Below are 5,796 nucleotides of genomic sequence, written 5' to 3' on the forward strand. Positions count from 1 at the left end.
TATTTCCCAAATTATATGCATTCTTAAATTTTGGAAGTTAGGTTAGAGCGATGGGAAAACCTTATTTTTTAAAGGAAATTGAACACAAGGTCATGCCCTAACATAGGGTTCCTCCTCTAACCTAACCAATGGCTTTTTTCTTTACCTAACAATGTGGCCTATGCCTCTGCTCTCCTCTAAGACCTCCATGGGCTTAACTTAACCTAAGATAGGTTGCAACTATGTGTTTACTTCCTGACCGTCTTCCCATCCAAAACTTGTTTCTTAAGATGTAGTTCCTATAACATCACCTATTCCCTTGAATTCTACTTTAAATAAACTGTATGATACAGTATACTACATACAGCAGTGATTGTACTGTACTTATCTGTACTATGATCATTTACTGTAATTTTATAGGTAGTAGGTTGGCCAAGGCACCAGCCACCTGTTGAGATACTACCGCTAGAGAGTTATGTAGTCCTTTCAATGGCCAAACAGTACTGCATTGGATCCTTCTCTCTAGTTACGGTTAACTTTCCCTTTGCCTAAACATACACCGAATAGTCTGACCTATTCTTTACAGATTCTTCTCTGTCCTCATTCACCTGACAACACTGAGATTACCAAATAATTCTTCTTTCACCAAAGGGGTTAACTACTGCACTGTAATTGTCCATTGGCTACTTTCCTCTTTGTAAGGGTAGAAGAGACTCTTTAGCTATGGTAAACAGCTCTTCTAGGAGAAGGACACTCCAAAATCAAACCATTGTTCTCTAGTCTTGGGTAGTGCCATAACCTCTGTACCATGGTTTTCTACTGTCTTTGGTTAGAGTTCTCTTGCTTAAGGGTACACTTTGCACACTATTCTATCTCGTTTCTCATCCTTTTGTTTTGTTAAAGTTTTCATAAGTTATTTAGGAAATATTTTTTTCAATATCAAACTTACCTGATGATCATATAGCTGCATCCCTGCTGCCCGACAGAAAAAACCTACGGGCGGAATACGCCAGCGATCGCTATACAGGTGGGGGTGTACATCAACAGCGCCATCTGTCAAGTAGGTACTCAAGTACTCGATGTTAACAAAGAACCAATTTTCCCTCTGTCGTGCCACAGGCAAGACCTACTAAATACGCCGTCCCTAACTGGATTTGTTTTCACAACGATTTGGTGAAGTACACTATTCCAGTTTTGAGCTTTCGCTATGCAGGGGTTTTATCTTCATTTCAAAACTTGAACTCGTTTTGGATAGATTTAATTATGGTGACGAAGAGAGTATGGACTCTCTTTCACTTTTAAATGGCCGACCCTTCCCTTAGACGGAAGTGTGTTTAGGTTTTTGGTAATTTTGCTTAACAAGTTATAGATCTATTTATTTTATATCTCTCCGCATTTATAGGCCTCTTCGATTAACTTTCCATTTATTATAAACTTATAAAAATTAATTTTCATGTTTGTTTATATGCGACCTTTCCTAATAGTAGGCGGTCCTTACTTGGAACCGAAGTTAATTAACATTGAGCCCGTCATATCGTATTTACCTTTTAAGAATTTAATACTTTTTTAATTTTAATGTTTTATGAAAGAATTTCTTTGATAGTCTCGTACTGTTTTCAAAGATGAACTAACGTTTAGTTTAGTCTCCGCAGTTGTTGACGTTCAGAACGTTCAACATGCGCTCTATCGTTACGATAGAGAGAGAGTATTTCACGGTTTCACGTTGCAGTAAGAGTAAACCGATTCTAGCGTTTCGTTCATTCTTTCTTAGCTTAAATGGTTTAAATTCTAAATAAAGGAACTTTTTATTTGGGAAACCTTTCAGTTTTTTCCTTTAGCAAATAATATGTTTTAACGATATATAATTGGGCTCATCTCTCAGGTTCTAAGTCAAGAGAGAAGAGAGAGAGAGATAGAGACGGAGGGAGAGAGAGGAGAATAAACGTTTCGTTCAAGCGGGTAACGTTGTTCTTGGTTTTTACTCTTCTCCCTAGTCGCTGTAGGGGAAGAAGGTAAAACGTTTCTAGAGTTTTATTCTTGTTCCCAGGCTTTATGCGGTGAGAGATTTTAAACGTAGTTTATTTGATCTAGTGTTTAGTCTCTTTTCCAACCACTGAATTATTTATCTTTAATTATGTTTTTCTGTTGCATTGTAAAACTGTTTTCGCAATTACTACCTTTTAATGAAGGATAGGATTGCGTGTTTCAGGTAGAAATCAGTTAAAGTTTCGATTTCAGTGAAATAAGTGCAAACAGAAAATCAAAAGTGATAAAGTGATATGCGCAAAGTGTTACAGTGTTGCGTTCGAGGGTTCGTCTGTTCGTGCCAGTTGTTCACCTAGTCCGGGACCTCTTACAAGCTCCCAAGCCCAGGGGAGAAGTAATGTCGAAGGACTTATGGGTTCCACAGGCCTTGATCGACGAACAGACGTTTTCCCTCCGTGGTTTCGGGTGTATCTACACACGTTGCCGACGTGATCGCCCCACCCACACAAGACGAGAGAGCCCTTTTATTCCTCGTCTGCGGAAGAGGTTTCTCGTAGAAACCATGGACCAAATCTTGCAGCTTTTTAAGTGCAAGTCGGTCCCTTCCGCGCAAGTCCAACGGCCTAGGTGTAGCCACTGGGTCAGTTCGGACTCGCTGCAGTCATCCGACGACTGCACACCTCCCAAGAGAGGCAAGGTGGTACCGCAACAGGCAGTAACTCCGTCTGTTGCCGCACCAGCTGTTTTAGACCCCAGTCACAACGGACAGTAGCTCCGTTTGTTGCCGTCTTTTGTAGACCCTAGTGGTCTTTACTGCAGTCTATGCAGACTCAGTTAGCTGCGGTTATGCAGGAGTTTCGTGCGGAGAAGGTTTACACTGCTCTCGTTAGCCTACAACCTGCCACGGTTGTGCGCCCAGCTCACGCTGAGGCTGCCTGCTCCCACACTCCGGCTGCGGAGAGCTCCACCTCCGATGCGCGATCGACCCTGCCAGACGCATGTTAACGTTAGCCGACGTGCGGCTCCCTCCGTTAACATGCGTGAGCTACCGCATCAGCAGTGGGAAGGTGGAGTCAAGCTGCCGTGTTTTGACGCGATGCGTTAGTTTCCGCAACCCACGGCAGTCTCCACCACGCACCACCACTCAGCTTTGGTTGTTGCCTGCTCCCACACTCCGACTGCGGAGAAGGTTGACGATGCACCCGTTGGCCTACAGCCTGCCACGGTTGTGCACCCAGCATGGCTGCCTGCTCCCACACTCTTGTTGTGAGAGCTCCTCCACCCATGCGCAGTCGACCCTGCCAGACGCATGCTGACTCCCACAGACACACGGAGCACTCCGTTGCCGTGCGTGAGCTACCACAAGCTGCCGTGTTTTGACACGGTGTGTCAGCCTCCGCAACCCACTGTGGTTACCGCCACTCGCCCGCAGCAGACTAGTCAGTCAGGAGTTGAGGCTTCCCCACACAGCTTTGGTTGTTGCCAGCTCACAGACTGTCAAGCAGTTACATGATGTTGCCTTCTGGTCTGCTACTAATGCACCAGTGCTGTATGTCCTCATGCACCTGTTGTGGTTGACAGTTCAGTTTTTGACAGTTCACAGACTCAAGCAGTTACATAACGTTGCCTTCTGGTCTGCTGCTTATGCACCAGTGAAACCCTCACTGAGATAACCTAGCTTTCTCGGACATGGTTCCTGTAGATGAGAAAGTGCTGTTCTCCCTCCTTCTGATATTCCCTTGAGGACTCTGTCATTTGGAGAGGAGCCTTAAGCTGCTTAGCCTCCTATGGACTTTAATTAAAGCATAACATGCTTCCAGGGATGGTAAATGGTTCCGCTTCAGTCGCTAACCCCGTCTGTTGCCACACCTGCTCCCATAGACCCTAATGGGCTTTGTTGCAAGACATGCAGTCCAAGCTTAGTCCTTGATAGAGGATTTTTTACGGAGAAGAACCTTCTAGCCAACAACCTTCCTACCGGTTGGTTGTACGCCCTGTTGACGCTGAGGTATCCTACTCACGTCCGCCAGTTGAGATGGTTCCTCCACCGGTGCGACCCAGTGTGGGTTGCCAGTCGCACGTTGACGTTAAGCGACTCTCGGAGGTGGTTGTGGACGTTCAGTGTGTCACTAGGAAGACGTTCAACAACCAGCAGAGGTGACTTGTTGTGACGCAGTGCGGCAACCTCAGCAACCCGGTAGGGGGTTGTCTGCACAACCCAGACAGTCTAGACAGTTTCGGGTTGTCGCTGTACTTCCTCGCGTCCCCATGGTTGACAGTTCACAGACTGTGCAGCAGTACCATGATCTTGTGTCCGGCTCCGTCACGCATCCACCAGTGCGACCGGATTCAGCGAGTCAGACGTTGCCGACTCCGTTGCCGTTTCCTCATCAGTTTCGGATGAGGAACCCTCTGATGAGGACATGGCTGAACAAGACGATCAACCCCCAGCCCTACTATCCATCCAGAAGATGCTGAAGAAGGAACACGGCCCTGTCAGGCTGTGGATGAGTCTGGTTAGGACACTGTCATCCGTGGTTCAATTGGTGTCACTTGGAAGACTACACCTCCGTCCTCTTCGGTATCATCTAGCTCTTCACTGGAAAAGGACAAGATGCTAGAAGCGGTCTCGATCCCGGTTTCCGGAAAGATAAGTCTGGTCTGACTTGATGAAAGGACTTTATCAACCTTTGAAAGGGTCTTCCCCCGACTGTTCAGACTCCCAACCACGTTCTCTTCTCAGACGCATCGGACGTAGGCTGGGGTGCGACCCTAGGCGGTAGGGAATGCTCGGGATTATGGAACTCGAGTCAAAGGACAATGCATTTCAACTGCAAGAAGCTTCTGGCAGTACGTCTGACCTGGAAAAGCTTCAGGTCTCTCCTTCAAGGCAAAGTGGTGGAGGTGAACACGGTCAACTCCCTGCTTTGACGTACATCTCCTAGCAAGGAGGGACCTACTCTCTGACATGGTACGAGTTCGCAAGTGACCTCCTCTCCTGTTCAACAGGTCTAGACTTTTCACTAGTAACGAGTTTCATCCAAGGCAACTTGAATGTCTTAGCAGATTGTCTCAGTAGGAAGGGACAATAATTCCAACATATTGGACCCTCCACAAGGATGTATGCAAGAGACTTTGGGTCACCTGGGGCCAGCCAACCACAGATCTCTTCGCAACCTCGATGTCCAAGAGGCTCTCAATACTTTGCTCACCTATCCCGGACCCAGCAGTAGTTCTTATAGATGCCTTTCTACTAGATTGGTCTCATCTAGATCTATATGCATTCCCTCCGTTCTAGATTGTCAACAAGGTACTGCAGAAGTTCGCCTCTCACGAAGGGACAAAGTTGACGCTTGTTGCTTTCCTCTGGCCCGCGAGAGAATAACTTACCGAGGTACTTCGATGGCTAGTAGACGTTCCCAGAACACTTCCCCTAAGGGTGGACCTGCTACGTCTGCCACGCGTAAAGAAGGTACTCTAAGGCCTCCACGCTCTTCGTCTGACTGCCTTCAGAATATCGAAAGACTCTCGAGAACTAGAGGTTTTTCGAAGGAGGCAACCAGAGCGATTGCTAGAGCAAGGAGAACATCCACCCTTAGAGTCTACCAATCGAAGTGGGAAATCTTCCGAAACTGGTGCAAGTCAGTATCCGTATCCTCGACCAGTACCTCTGTAACTCAAATAGCTGACTTCCTCTTATATCTGAGGAAAGAGCGATCTCTTTCAGCTCCCACTATCAAGGGTTACAGAAGCATGTTGGCATCAGTCTTCCGTCACAGAGGCTTAGATCTTTCCAACAATAAAGATCTACAGGACCTCCTTAAGTCTTTT

This window comes from Palaemon carinicauda, chromosome 7, assembly GCF_036898095.1.
Source record: "Palaemon carinicauda isolate YSFRI2023 chromosome 7, ASM3689809v2, whole genome shotgun sequence".
NCBI lineage: Eukaryota > Metazoa > Arthropoda > Malacostraca > Decapoda > Palaemonidae > Palaemon > Palaemon carinicauda.